General features: G+C 42.6%; 1 long non-coding RNA gene across 1 annotated transcript in view; it reads right to left on the bottom strand.

Moving 5' to 3' along the window:
* Positions 1–11,543, bottom strand: part of LOC141095371 (uncharacterized) — a 54,704-nt gene extending 43,161 nt beyond the window's left edge. The window contains exon 1 of the long non-coding RNA XR_012233367.1: positions 11,392–11,543. This is a non-coding gene — a long non-coding RNA (uncharacterized lncRNA). The remainder of the gene's footprint in view (positions 1–11,391) is intronic.
* Between the last annotated feature and the right edge of the window lie 4,547 nt (positions 11,544–16,090).

Below are 16,090 nucleotides of genomic sequence, written 5' to 3'. Positions count from 1 at the left end.
AGAGGGAGACCAATTAGAAGAGAGCCACAATAGTCAAGACGAGAATGAATAAGAGAAACAGTAAGAAAGAATTTTTGCAGAGTCAAAAGTTAGAAAAGTTCGAATTCTAGAAATGTTTTTGAGGTGCAGATAACAAGAGCGAGCCAGTGATCGTATGTTGGGGACAAAGGAAAGCTTGGAGTCAAGCTTGATCCCAAGACAGCGGGCATGTTGCTGGGGAGTAATAGTGGAACCTCACACGGAAATGGCAATGTCGGATATAGGTACATTAGTAGAGGGAGGAAACACAAGGAGTTCAGTCTTTGACAGGTTCAGTTTCAGATATAGTGAGGACATGATGTTAGACACAGCGTTTAGACAATCGCTGGTGTTTTCTAGAAAGGCAGGCGTGATGTCAGGAGAAGAAGCATATAATTGGGTGTCATCAGCATAGAGATGGTACTGGAAACCAAATCTACTGATTGTTTGACCAATAGGGGCTATGTACAAAGAGAAGAGGAGGGGGCCTAGGACTGATCCTTGAGGAACCCCAACAGAAAGGGGAAGATGAGAGGAGGAGGCAGCAAAAGATACAGTAAAGGAGCGGTCAGAGAGATAGGAGGATAACCAGGAGAGAACGGTGTCCTTGAGGCCAATGGAACGGAGCATAGTGAGGAGGAGCTGATGATCCAAAGTGTCAAATGCTGTAGAGAGATCCAAGAGAATTAGCATGGAGTAATGACCATTTGATTTAGCTGTTAGTAGATCATTAGAGACTTTAGTGAGGGCAGTTTCAGTAGAGTGTAAAGAGCGGAAACCGGATTGGAGAGGGTCAAGAAGAGAGTTATCAAAGAGATAGCGGATAAGGCGGGAGTGGACCAGGCGTTCCAGGAGTTTAGAGATGAAGGGAAGATTAGAGACAGGTCTATAGTTAGCGGCACAGTATTGGTCGAGGGATGGTGTTTTAATTAGTGGATGTATGACGGCATGCTTAAAATGAGGAGGGAAAGATACCAGAAGAGAGAGAGAGGTTAAATATTTTAGTTAGGTAAGGGTTGACAGCAGGGGAAAGGGACTGGAGGAGATGTGACGGAAATGGGTCACTGGTGCAAGTGGTTGGGCGAGAAGATGCAAGGAGCCTGCTTACTTCTTCTGTGACTGGTTCAAAATCAGAGAGTGAACTAGATGCTGTGAGGGAGGCAGGACAGTGCATGGTATGAGGTGATTGGGAGATCAGATTCGACAGGAAATTGTCAATTTTTTCTTTGAAGTAATTGGCCAGATCGTCAGCTCGAAGCTCCGTGGTTGGGGCCCGTTCTCTTGGGTTGAGTAGAGAATGAAAAGTGTCAAAGAGACGTTTAGGGTTATTGGACAGTGAGGTGATGAGGGTGTTGAAATAGGTTTGTTTTGAGAGGTGAAGGGCAGTGTTGTATGTTCGAAGCATAAACTTATAATGGATGAAATCTTCGGGTAGGTTGGATTTTCTCCACAGACGTTCGGCGCACCTGGAGCACCGCTGCAGGAAACGTGTTTGCAGGGTGTGCCAGGGTTGTCGCCATCTGTGTTGTGATGTTCTATGTATAGGAGGTGCAAATTCATCCAGGGCACTTTGAAGTGTTTCATTGTAATGCTTCAATGCAGAATCAGGACATGAGAGGGAGGAGATAGGGGCCAATGAAGACTGCAAGTTCTTCATAAGTTTCTGGGTGTTAATGGCCTGTATGTTTGTATAAATATGAACAGTGGGGGTGATCTGAGCAGCCTGGCAGTTCTTAATAGAGAATGAAAGAAGGTTGTGGTCAGAGAGCAGGAGAGGGAAGTTTGCAAAATCATCCACTGCACAAAGCAGAGAGAAGACCACAGATAGCTCAACTCAGCTGCTGGCACACATGTTATGAAGAATCCAGAAGAGACTTTGATTTCTTTAAGAATTCTTGTTGAATGCATACAAACAGCAGCAGGGAAAAATACTTTCTTCAGACAGGCTGAAAGCAGATGTGCTTCTAATGAAGCCAAGATGGAGAATGAGACACAGGGGGAAGAAGAAGGAAGTGACATAACACCCAGAAGAGGGAGACAGAAGGGACAAACTTGATGGAAAGGGAGGATTTCAGCTATGCAAAACGCAGGAAAACATAGCAACAGTAAACAATATGAGAGACTGCAATACAGCATGTAAAATGCACAGGGCAGTCTGTAAAATGTCTCATTCATGAGGCATAACAGCCACCAATTATGCAAGTTCTCCCACTTAAAAAAAGATAAGAGGCCTGTAACTGACATCATAGGTAGATCACAACTATGAGAGTCAAAATGAGAAAACAATTCCAGAAAAATCACCTTGTCTGATTTGACAAGATTTATTTTTCAAATCATGGTGGAAAATAAGTATTTAGTCATTAATAAAATTTCATCTCAATATTTTGTTATATATCCTTTGTTGGCAATGACAGAGGTCAAACCTTTTCTGTAAGTCTTCACAAGGTTGGATACACTGTTGGTGGCATGTTGGCCCATTCCTCCATGCAGGGCTCCTCTAGAGCAGTGATGTTTTGGGCCTGTTGCTGGGCAACATGGATTTTCAAATCTCTCCAAAGGTTTTCTATGGGATTGAGATCTGGAGACTGGCTAGGCCACTCCAGGACCTTCATATGCTTCTTACTAAGCCTCTGCTTCGCTGCCCTGGCGGTGTGCTTGGGATCATTATCATGCTGAAAGATCCATCCACGGTTAATCTTCAGTGCCCTTGCTGATGGAAGGAGGTTTGCACTCACAATCTCACGATACATGGCTCCATTCATTCTTTCATGTGCATGGATCAGTCACCCTGGTCCCTTTGCAGAGAAACAGACCAAATGCATGATGTTGCCACCCCCATGCTTCACAGTAGGTATGGTGTTCTTTGGAAGCAACTCAGTATTCTGGCTCGTCCAAACACAACAAGTTTTGTTTCTACCAAATAGTTCTACTTTGATTTCATCAGACCATATTACATTCTCCCAGTACTCTTCTTTATAATCCAAATGCTCTCTAGTGAACGTCAGACGGGCCCAGATATATACTGGCTTAAGCAGGGGTACATTTCTGGCACTGCAGAATCTGATTCCCTGGCGGTGTAGTGTGTTACTGATGGTTGCCTTTGTTACGGTGGTCCCAGCGCTATGCAGATCATTCTCTAGGTCCCCCAGTGTGGTTCTGGGATTTTTGCTCACCGTTCTTGTGATCACTTTGACCCCACGGGGTGAGATCTGTTACATCTGTGCCCATACCTCAGTGAGACCCTTGATGGAGTACCTGTCCTCATGCTGTGGGGGCTATACCTCTGCGAGACCCCCGGTGGGGCCCTCGCTCTCAGTCCATTGCCTGCTATTCGGCTCCTTCCCCTGCTTCCTGGTGTGCGGCCAGCACATCCCCTGGTATGAGATTAAGGCCGTGCGTGCTCTCTAGGTCTCTTAAAGAGACAGCATGCAGTTTTAAAACAAAAAGAGTAATTAGCCAATGGCAGTGCACTGATTGCTATTTCTGGCCCCTCCGCCATAGGGAGGGCGCCAGAAAGAGTATCTACTGTTGCTAGTTCCAAATTCTGTGTCTGCGCTTCTGCAGTATTCCGTCTACACTGTTTGTTTCCACAGAATATCAGTGACCTGTTATTCGGCTATCCAGGATGACATTTGTACCAGCTGCTTCAGTTTTGCCTCGTCCTGCCACTTAGCTATCTGAACCTCTAAACTACCAGTTCCATTGGAGACAGCTTTCACCTGCATACCCGAAAATTTTCGGTGACAGTCAGTGCCAGCTTCTATCCATATACCCAGCTCCTGCCGGCCAGCTCCAGCATACCTGTATATTCTGGTTACCCGTTTTTTCCTGCTGGACTAGCTGCCATGTGTCTGGGGTCTAATTGGAGGTAGCACCTGTGTCCCCCCGGTACTCCGTTCAGATCCTGTTCGAGGGGTCTTACTACGGATACCTGGGGCTCACTAGTCACACCCCCTTTGGAGTCCCCAGACCGTGGTCCCGAGGTTCCACTCAAAAAAATAAACGAATGTGAACTTCACCATCTGTGCTTCCGCTTCCATTCGTTACAAGATCTTGCGTGGAGCCTCAGATCAAGGGAGATTATCAGTGGTCTTGTATGTCTTCCATTTTCTTATTAATGCTCCCACAGTTAATTTAATCACACCAAGCTGCTTGTCTATTGTTGATTCAGTCTTCCCAGCCTGGTGCATGGCTACAATTTTGTTTCTGGTGTCCTTCAACAGCTCTTTGGTCTTCACCATAGTGGAGTTTAGAGTGTGACTGTTTGAGATTATGGACAAGTGTCTTTTTTACTGATAACAAGTTCAAACAGGTGTCATTACTACAGATACTACAGATATTGGGTGAAGGACAGAGGAGCCTCTTAAAGAAGAAGTTACAGGTATGGGAGAGCCAGAAATCTTGTATGTTTTTAGATGACCAAATACTTATTTTCCACCATAATTTGAAAAATAAATCTTGCCAAATCAGACAAGGTGATTTTCTGGATTTGTTTTCTCATTTTGACTCTCATAGTTGTGGTCTACAGCTCTGGCAAAAATTAAGAGACCACCGCAAAATTTTCAGTTGGTCTGATTTTTCTCTTTCTAATTGAGAAATGGTCAACATAACAAAAAATGCAGAGGTGACAGACCTCAAATTGTGCTAAGAAAACACGTTCATAATCATTTAGAAACAACAATACTAATGAATCAGGAAGAGTTCAGAAATCAATATTTTTTTAAATAACCATGATTTTTTAATCACAGGTTTCATGCATCTTGGCATGCTTTCCACCAGTGTTTCACACTGCTTTTGGGTGACTTTATGCCATTTCTGGTTCAAAAATTTAAGAAGTTCTTTGTTTGATGGCTTGTGACTATCCATCTTCACATTCCAGAGGTTTTCAAAGGGGTTCAGGTCTGGAGATTGGGCTGGCCATGACAGGGATTTGATGTGGTGGTCCTTCTTCCACACATTGATTGACCTAGCTGTGTGGCATGGCACATTGTCCTCATGGAAAAAAACAGTCCTCTGAGATGGGGAACATTGTCTGAGCAGAAGGAATCAACTGGTTTTCCAGGATAACCTTGTATGTGTCTTGATTCTTACGTCCTTCGCAAAGATTAATCTGCCCAATTCCAGCCTTGCTGAAGCATCCCCAGATCATCACCAATCCTCTACCAAATTTCACAGTGGGTGTAAGACACTGTGGCTTGTACGCCTCTCCAGGTCTCTGTCTAACCAGTAGACCACCAGGTGTTGGGCAAAGCTTAAAATTAGACTCATCAGAGACAATTACCTTACTCCAGTCATCTATGGTCCAATCCTTATGGTCTTTGGCAAACTTCAGCCTGGCTTTCCTTTGCTTCTCATTGATGAAAGGCTTTTTTCTAGCTTTACATGACTTGAGCCCTGCCTCTAGGAGCCTGGTACGAACTGTTCTTGCCATGCACTTCACCTCAGCTGCCATTTGCCATTCCTTAGTAGGTCACTTGATGTCATCCTTCAGTTGCTGAGTGACATTCAAATAAGAGGACGGTCATCCCAGTCAGTGGAAAGTCGTTTTTGCCCTCTGCCAATCTGTAGCTTTGTTGTCCCCAATGTCTGCTGCTTGACCTTGTTGTAATGGACTGCTGTCTTAGAAATTTTAAGGATGGAGGCAACATGATGCTCACTGTATCCCTCTGCTAGTAAAGTCAGAATTGAGCCTCTCTTTACCTCACTCACTTTTCTTTTCAACTCCTTTGGCTTGGTTAAAAGTTATTTTTCATTCCTATTACTTTTGGGATATTAAAGAACTTGTTTTGCCATCCAGCTTGTCCAATTGCAAGAAGATTGTGAACAACACAGCACGGTTTTTTATACTTTCCTTCATTAAATTTGGTTCAGGTGATCACTTAGTCAGAAGCACATTAAATAGAATGAGGTGTACTGTGCTTTGAATTCCACTCATACTGGAATAGATTATATATATATATATATATATATATATATATATATATACTGTATGTATTATATTCACAAATATTTGTTTTGTGTGTGTAAACATTATATTTGAACTTGGTGTGTAATGATATTATGGTCATCAATGGAGAATGGAAAAGAAGAGGTTGGACAAGGAAACAACATCACAATTTTTTTTGTTAAATAATATATCTGTATTTAGCTTGGAAATCTGCTGACAAATCCGCATCAAAAACGTGCAGATTTTCAACTGCGTTTTCTGCCAAGAGGGGAAGAATCCTCAGAATCCTCACAGATTTTTACAAGCGTTAATCCGCAACGTGTGCTCATACTCTGATAGTGATGTATGTAAAGTGCAGTGGAATATAATAGCACAATGTAATATTAGTACAACACTATAGTGGTGACACTGACCAAGCAGCCTTCATTAGGGGTGTTGTAATGAGGTCTATCACAATGTCATGTCCGTGTTTTGCTATTATCTGTATTTATGGTGCTTGAACCTCTAGGTTCAAGCAACATATTGTAATCCAATTTCTTATATTTTATCATTATTATTCTACTTCTTCTCCACGTTTTCTGCAATTAATGCAGCCCGAACCGCTGGGCGCAGAGATCTCATTCAGGCGGCGATTCGAAGCCCTTGGTGGGGACAGGTGTTCTGTGTATTTTTGGAGTCGATCCAATTTGTGATTTAAAAAAAAAAAAAAATTAAGCAAAAATTTTCCCATAGGAATTAATGGTGACCTTTCAATGACCCCCAACTGACATGGATTGAAGCCACAGCGCAGGTGCAGTGACCTTACAAAGAAGGCATCTATGCAAATGCAGCTTCAACACATAACCTTGGCACTCCAGCTGTTGTAAAACTACAACTCCCACCATGCCCTTGCAACCTGCAGCAGTTGAGGCATGCTGGGAGTTGTAGTTCTCCAACAGCTGGAGTGCCAAGGTTCGCCATCACTGCAGTCAGACGCCAAAGTGGCTTTAGAAGCCCATTTTGCCAAAGTGGCCCCTGAGGGGCCCGGAGTGCCAAAGTGGCCCCCGAGGCAAGGTGGCAGCATGTGTCAACACGGCTAAAGTGGCTACCGAGGTGCGGAATGTGCCAAAGTGGCTACCAAGTGGCCAAAGTGGCTACCGAGGTGCCGAATGTGCTAAAGTGGCTACAGAGGTGCAAAATGTGCTAAAGTATCCACCAAGGTGCCAAATGTGCCAAAGTGGCTACAGAGGGGCCGAATGTGTCAAAGTGGCTACCAAGTGGCCACAGAGGTATGATATTATATGATAGTGACATCACTACATCACCCCCATTGGCTTCATATACAACCCACCCCAGGTTGTGCCATCACTATACACAACATTCATATTCTAACTTTACTTTCTTACAGTCGACACCTGATGCACTGCTGTAAAGCTGGCAGCGCTGTTCAAGCACCATGTATTTCCTTCAGGAAATGTCCATCTAGTTAGGTTATAAGGCTAAGTGCACACGTACCGGAACTCTCGCGGAAATTACCGCGAGAATTCCGGAATTCCAGTCCGCGGGAAAATCGCATTTTAAATTCCCGCGATTTTCCCGCGGAAAAAGTAGCATTTTGCAAGCGTAATTAGCTTGCAAAATGCTAGCGTTTTCCAAGCGATCTGTAGCATCGCTTGGAGAACTGATTGACAGGTTGGTCACACTCGTCAAACATAGTGTTTGACAAGTGTGACCAACTTTTTACTACTGAGGCTGCCTATGCGGCATCAGTAGTAAAAGATAGAATGTAAAAAAAATAAAAAATAAAAAACGGTGTTATTCTCACCCTCCGACGTCCCGCGCATCCGTTCCCAGTAATCCTTTGCGAAAATGCCCGCGATGACGTCAGTCAGGGATCGCAATGGGATCTGAGACTTCGCGATCCCGCGAGAAGGGACGTCATCGCGAGCATTTTCGCAAAGGACTACTGAGAACGAGAGCGTGAAGAGAAGCGGGAAGGCTGCGCGGGACGTCGGAGGGTGAGAATAACAATATTTTTTATTTTAAATTCTATTTTGGGATATGGTACCCAAAGCCCGGAGGACAGTCTTCTCTCCTCCGGACCATGGGTACCATCCGCAATTGTTCTGCTTACTTTCCGCATGGTGTGCACAGCCACATGCGGGAAATAAGCGGAACAATGCATTCCTATGGGTGCGGGATCGCCGCGATTCCGCAAATTAATGAGCATGCTGCGGTTTTTACCGCGAAGCGATTCCACCGCGGTAAAAACCGCAGCATTAGCACAGCATTGCAGAATCCCATAGGAATGCATGGGATGCTTATTTTTCGCGGCAAAATCGCACGGTTAAAACCGCCGAGGAAACGCGAAAAAAATGCCACGTGTGAACTCAGCCTTAAACTGCACATCTCTCAGTAACCTAGAAAATGGGCAGCATTGGCAAAGGCTCAAAAAAGCATTTAATAGAGATTTAACGGTTATTATGGGATAGAGGGAGGGCACAGTTGTCAATAATAAATGATAGTATTCATGTGAACTATTAGAGTGAAATAATAGATCAGAGAATGCATATAAAGAGCTGTGTGGCTCCATTAGTGGCAGCAGGCAAAATGTTACGCATACAGGGCAATGAAACCCCAAGTAGCAGCAGCTTGTAGGACAGATGGGGAGGAAAGCTGATTAAAGTTACAAACAACCATTTATACTAAAATTTACATTTTTACAAGCTCCTGTATAAAGTTAGAATTGTGTATTGGCAATAATGCTTCTGATTTGTTTATTTCCAATTTTTACATTTGGGCTGCAGTCAGGTGAGTCAGATTTAGTGCAGGTTTTGGGTACAGTACAGTATAATAAATATGAATGGAGAGTAGAAAACCTCATTCACATAGTGCAGGGGTGGACAAATGATTCTTCTCAAGGGCTACGTGAGAGACCATGACTGTTCTAGAAGGTTAAACTAATAGGCAAAAATTTATTCTGCTCAGTATTAACCCCTTCACCACATGCACCATACCTATATGATGCAAGCCGGAAACAGATGTATGGAGTTGTCTCACAATGTGCCCCATACTCTGCAGGTGATGGGTTTGTGTTACAGCTAGTACCTGCCTCTAACAAACTCTGCCAGTGATTGTTTACCTGTTATATTCCGCTGTCAAACTTTAACAGCAGCATTTAACCCCTTCCCAACATGTGCCGTACATGTACGGCGCATGTCGTGTCTCTCCCTTTAATGTGGGCTCCATCGCTGACCCAACATCTTTCCTGGCACATGACAGCTGATTTCATCACGATTCACCCATTCATGTTAACCAGTTAAATGACAGTCAGTCAATCTCTGACAGCAGCATTTAGGCTATGTGCACACGTATGCAGAAAATGTCTGCATGAAAACCGGACTCCTTCCCTGAAAACACGTGTTTTTTGCATAAAAAAAAAGCGCAATTTTATGCGTTTTTTTCCCAGGGCGGCCCCAGTCTCATAGAAAATAGTTAGAGATGCGGATTTTTCTGCAAAATTAATGAGCATGCTGCGTTTACCGCAATGCGTTTTTTTCGCAGAAAAAACCATCAATATGCACAAAAAGTGTAGAATTCATTAAAATGAATGGGATGCTTCTTTTAAGCGATTTTTAAGCGTTTTGCCGGTAAAAACGCTTTAAAAATGCGAAAAAAATGCTTACATGTGAACACACCCTAAATGTGATCGCGCTGGAAGTGCATCACTAATCCCGCCCATCGGTGCCTGTGTCACATGACCGCGGGTCACTGATGGATTGGCATGACAACTTGTGGTTGTCATTGCTGGATTGCTATGATAGCAAGTGAGCATTGCTGCTACACAGAGCGGGGATGAAGCCCTACTCCATGTAGCACAAGCGATCAGATGGAAACTATTAAACTACGGTATGTGAAAAGTTAAAATAAAATAAAAAAAAGAGTGAAATCACCCCCCCATTCGATCCATTCAAATTAAAACAATGAAAGAAAGATACAAACATATTTGGTATCGTCGCATTCAGAATCGCTCGATCTATTAATATATAAATAGAATTCATCTGATCGGTAGACGGCGCAGCAAGAAAAATAATGTCAAAACGCCAGAGTTACGTTTTATTTGTTTGCTGCAACATTGCATTAAAATGCAATACCGGGTAATCAAAAAGACCGTATCTACACCAAAATGGAATCAATAAAAATGTCAGCTCGGTACGCAATAAAATAAGCCTGCACCCAACCTCAGATCACAAAAAATGGAGACACTAAGGGTCTCAGAAAATGGCGCAATTTTTTATTTCTTTGTGACAAGCTTTGGAATTTTTTTCTCCACTTAAAAAAGAATCTATAAATGCTTGGCATCTATAAATTCGAAATAACCTGGAGAATCATAATGGCAGGTCAGTTTTAGCATTTGGTGACCATGGTGAAAAAAATTTTGTGGAATTGCACTTTTTTTTGCAATTTCACCACACATGGAATTTTTTCCCCCCATTTTCCAGTACATGATATGGTAAAGCCAATGGTGTATTTCAAAAGTACATCTCGTCCCGCAAAAAATAAGCCCTCATATAGCCATATTGACAGAATAAAAAAGTTATGGCTCTGGGAAGCAAGGGAGCAAAAAAACAAACGCAGACGCGGAAAATGGCCCGGGGGTTAAGGGGTTAAAGCACCACTCCAACGGTGCAACAAACAAAAACATTGGAGCTGTGCTTTAAAAATAATTCCCCTGCCCCATACTCACTTGCCGCCTTCATCATTTCTCAACGCTGGTCCTGACGATCTCCGGTGAAAAGTGACTTGTCTGCAGCTCCAGTGTTTATTGAAGTACACTGGAGGCCACTTTCAACAAAAGTCTATGAGAGCCTCGTTCTGACTCTCATAGACTTGCATTGAGAGCTTGTGACATAAATTTTGACATCCGGTCAGCCTGAAGTTGCGCTCACAAGATGGCACCGACGGACTAAAGCAGCACTGAAAATCAGTTAAAATGCTTAAGGGTGAGTATATGACCTGAGGCAGGGGGCTTAGATTTAAATTGCCACTCCAGCACTGAAAAAAACAAACACTTGAGTGGTTCTTTAACAGCTGAAGGCATGGGGAGGAGCATGCATCATTCCATGCGCCCTTCGCCACACTTGTGATGTTAGTATGATGTTGAAGACCTCTGTGCTTTTCATTACAAAGCTTCTTTGAAACCCTTTACCAGGACATTTAAACTTTAGACTGCAATTGTCTGTGCTCTTTGGGACTTCTTTCCAGAAAAAAAAACAGTTGTATCGTTCAAACATGCATTGTGGTCTGGTCCAAACATGTGAAGTTTTATTGCTTTCATAAAAACTCTAGTGGTTGCAAAACACAAAACACCTTCTTATGGGCACCAAGGTATAGCAAATAATAATCAGTTCATGCACCTGAAGATAGGACTACCAGAAGTGGCTCACCTATTCAGAATTCAGTCCTTTTCTTGCTGCAGGCCAAACAATGCCAGAGTCTTTCCCAGACAGCAGATCAAGGTTCCACACCAAGCTCAGTTTGCTTCAAATTCACTGGTTGCTCACCAGCTCCAACACCTCTGGTAGACTGTCCACCTTTAAATGATCTCTTTCCTTACTGACAAGTGAACACCCAGCCTGGTTCCATAGACCTAGCTAGCCAGGTGCATCATATTAAGAACTGTGGTGCTAGAAATTAATCGAATCCTATTTGGCTCTTTTACACCAGCCTGTGGCCAGACTTCAAAGGAGAAAGGAGACTGGGATTTTTACTATATGCAGCAATACTATAGCATTGCTGTATATAGCACAAGCAGTCAGATGATCACAGCTTCAAGTCTCCTAAGGGGACTAACAATTACAGTGAAAAGTAAAATAAAGTTTTAAAAAATATGAAAAAAATAAAAAAATAAAAAATAAATGTTCAAATCACCTTACGTTTCCCCAATTAATAATAAAGATAAAAAAATAAAAAATATCCAGGAGGTATCCCCACATTCAGAAAAGTCCGATCAAAATATAAAAATAATTAATCCGATTGGTATACCAAAAATATTCAAGAAAGCCAAAATTATGTCTTTTGGGTTGCTGCAATACCACAAAAAATGCTGTAACTAAAGATCAAAACATCATATCTATCCCAAAATGGTAAAAATAAAAACATTGTCTCTCCCCGCAAAAAAATAAGTCATCACACATCTCCATTGACTGAGAAATGAAAATGTTATTGGTCTCAGAAAATGGTGAAAAAAACCCTCAAATTTTTTTTGTTTGCAAACTTCAGATTGTTTTTACCACTAAAATAATAACAATAGTGGACGTTTGCTGTCGTTGTAATTGTAATGATGATCAAAAGCATCTTGCATCATTCCTACCACAAATGTACACCGTAAAAACAATTCCCCCTAAAAATGTCAGAGTTGTATTTTTTTTCACATTTTCTCCCCAATTGGATTTTGTTTACAGTTTTCCTGACCGACTTTTATGTGGTAAAAATGAATGGTATCACTCAAAAGTACAACTCATCCTGCAAAATAACAAGCCTTGAAATGTCTATATGAGCAGAAAAATAAAAAGGTTATGCCTCTGGGAAGAAGGAGAGAAAAAACAAAATACAAAAACAGATATTGGCCGTGCTGTGAAAGGGTTCATGTATTATTAACATATTATTGATTTATTATTTTGTACTAACATACATTTTAATTCTTATTAATGAGCAGAATTATGTATGATGATATGATTAGCTGATACTGCATGTCTTACGATAGGGTTCATTGTAACATTTATTCTTACTTCTAGCAGCCAACAAAAACCATATATTTTCCTGCTAACTTTTAATAAAATTTAATGAAAATAAATAAATCCTACTGCTCCTGGTACTCAGCCCTTGTACCTTGAACAGTCCCCACAAGTAATATGATGACCCTAAAGCTCCCCATACACAGTATGAAGCCCCCACAGCTCTCCAAAACAGTATGTTCTGCCTTCCTCCTCGTATGGTGCTGTGTGGATTTCAGCATACAGCTAAACCTCATCCACTTCCCCAGTAAACAGACTGTAAGGATGCTTAAGTCTACATTTATTGAGGTGATGATTAGTGATGAGCGAGCACTAAAATGCATGGGTGCTCGTTGCTCAGGTCGAGCAAATTGGAGTACTCTGCTACTTGGACAGAACAACAAGCCCAATGTAAGTCTATGGGAGACCCGAGCATTTTTACCGCGATCCCCCCCCCGGGGGGTCCTTTTAAGGTCTAAAAATCTCTGAAAATGATGGAACCACTGCTCAAATAACACGGGAACATCATGGTAAAAGCCCCTGGAAGCATTTCTCACTCCTAGGTCACAGCTCTAAACAATGTTGTCAGAGTTTTCACGTCCTTTTTACAGGCACACCAAAAGACCTACAAAAACAAAACCAAAATGGATTTTGCTGGGAAATATGTTAACAAACATCCTTTCCAGGTTAATGACTTTTATCTAAGACAAAATAATTAACCCAAAGCAAAAATGTTCCTCCACCACATGGGCTATGTTCACACACAGCGTTTTTTATGCGTTTTTCAACTTTAGCATTGCTTTCACCCAATATAAATATGCATTCACTGGGAAACGTCATTCTAACATTTAAAAATCCTAGCTGGCCATGTGGTGTGTGACACATCAGCAGAAACATCTTTTTTCATTTATGAAAGAGGGACTCTTAAAGTCACAGAGCCTATTTTTACAAAGGCATCAGGCAGCAATAATCTTCTTAAAGGGCCATTATTAAACATTGCGTCTCCTATGCTGTTATTGCCTATGCAGAGAGTGGATGGGCTGCCAAGAATTACAATGCACCCCAATACCCCTTTCACGAGATGTACAGGATGGCTTCCTTCAAAAATGCTGCATTGAATGCAAGGCCTGACCTGCCCTTAAGTTACATGCACCCGAATAAGCTTTTCAAGCCACGTACTGGTATGCCACAGGAATATCTACTTTACATTATTCATTTTGTACTCCCATACTCTTTTCTTATGCATTGACAGCAAGGTCTGCCCTGCTGTCAAGTCATATGCATCCCAATATGCCTTTGAGCCCAGGTGCTGGATGGGCACAGGAAAATCCACTTCACATTATTCATTTTGTACTCCCTTTCTGTTTTCTTATGCATTGACTGCAAGGCCGGCCCTGCTACCAAGTCATATGCAACCCAATAACTCCAATCCCCCCTTGGAAGAAACATGGAGGAGGGCCTCATTAAAAAAAATGTCCCATTGAAAATAAGTTGGTCTCTAGACTTGTAATGCCCTTACACTAAGTGTATTGCCTGGCAAACATTTTCCCCTGTGGGGCACACCTCAAACTTTTCCATAACAAGTATTTTAAGCCCAGCATAACCACACACCCTTGTTTGGAATTCGACACTGGCTGTAGCAGCATGGAACACGTTAACCCTGGTGATCTAGTGGCAGCGGATGATGGGACGTGTAGGAAGGCCTGATTAAAAATTATGCCCAATTTAAAGGAGCGGGTCTCCTAGACTTGTAATGCCTATACACTAAGTGTATGGGCTGGCAAACATTTCCCTTGTGAGGTACACCTCAACCTTTTTCTGAACAAGTATTTTACACCCAGCATAATCACCCACCCTTGTTTATAATTCGACACTGGCTGTAGCAGCATGGAACACATTAACCCTGGTGATTTAGAGGCACTGGCAGTGGATGATGAGACGTGGAAGAAGGCCTCATTAAAAAATAGGCCCAACGTAAATGATCGGGTCTCTTACACTTGTAATGCCCATTCACTAAGTGTATGGGCTGGCTAAGGCTGGTTTCACACTTGCGTTTTTTTGCGCTGCTTTTTAGCACAAAAAAAGGCATGCGTTTTTCCCCTATACTTTAACATGTGTGCGCATATGTGCGCATACAAATGCGCACGTACGCGTTTGTATGCGCATGCGTTTTTTTGCAGGGTGCGCTCGGGTGCACAAAATGCATCCTGTTGCATTTTTTGTGCGTCCGACTTGTCCCCAAAAACTAATGCGCACGCAATGCGTTTTTTTACAGCAAAACACCCATTAAAATCTATTGGTGCGCATACGTGCGCATTGTAAAAGCATGCGTTTGTTTTTTTTAAATGCACCAAAACCCGCAAAAAAACGCACACAAACGCTTGATGCGTTTTTTTAATGCGTTTGTGTGCGCAAAAAGCGCGCAGCAAAAAAACGCAAGTGTGAAAGTAGCCTAACATTTCCCCTTGGAGGGGTACATATATTTTTAAATTTGGTAACGGACATGATAACACCCTTATAGATAAATAGAGTGGCTGGAGCACAAAGGAATACGTTCACTCTGGTGATCAAGAGGTGGTGGACGGTGAGGATGAGGAGAAGGAGGAGGAGGACACCAAATAGCAAAAATCAGGAAGCATATACCCATGTGTGGGTGTGAAGGGGTGCATGGGAATACACCTCCCAGAAAGACACTACATTGGAGGTTATATTTCGCTGCTATCATTTGGTGGTGTTGAGAAGTCTGGCCCAATCCATCCCTTGTTCATTTTTATAAGAGTCAGCCTGTCTGCATTTTCCATTGACAGGTGAATGCGCTTATCTGTGATAATTCCACCAGCGGCACCAAAAACTCGATCTGACAAAACGCTAGCAGCAGAACAGGCCAGGACATCCAAGGCATAGCGAGTCAGTTCATGCCATGTGTCCAGCTTGGATACCCAATAATTAAAAGGCACAGAGGAATTACGGAGGACATTGGTATGGTCAGCAAGGTACTCCCTCAGCATTTTATAAAACATTGCATTCCTTGTGACATTACCCTGTGTGTTATGATGAGTCACCAAAGGAGGAAAAAACAAAATACCAGCTAAGTCCAGAAAAACCAGAGAGGTTGGCAGCTATCGGATTGCAGACCCCTGAACCTATCCACAACAACTAGCAGTAGCCGTGGGGGGTTCCTACGGTGCCCTAGACCCCTCGATCACAGCCGGAGAACTACATAGCCTAAAGACAGAAAGGGGAATAACTAAACTGCCCCAGAGCAGACCCCAAAGCAATAGGCAGCCCCCAACATATAATGACGGTGAAGCAAGATGAAAGCACTAACACAGATAGAAAGAGAGGTTGAGCAAATGATGGGGCCCAAGCT

Source organism: Dendrobates tinctorius, unplaced genomic scaffold (genome assembly GCF_039654945.1).
Source record: "Dendrobates tinctorius isolate UK_male_01 unplaced genomic scaffold, ASM3965494v1 ptg000069l, whole genome shotgun sequence".
Classification (NCBI taxonomy): domain Eukaryota; kingdom Metazoa; phylum Chordata; class Amphibia; order Anura; family Dendrobatidae; genus Dendrobates; species Dendrobates tinctorius.
This window is presented reverse-complemented; position numbering and strand designations above follow the sequence as displayed.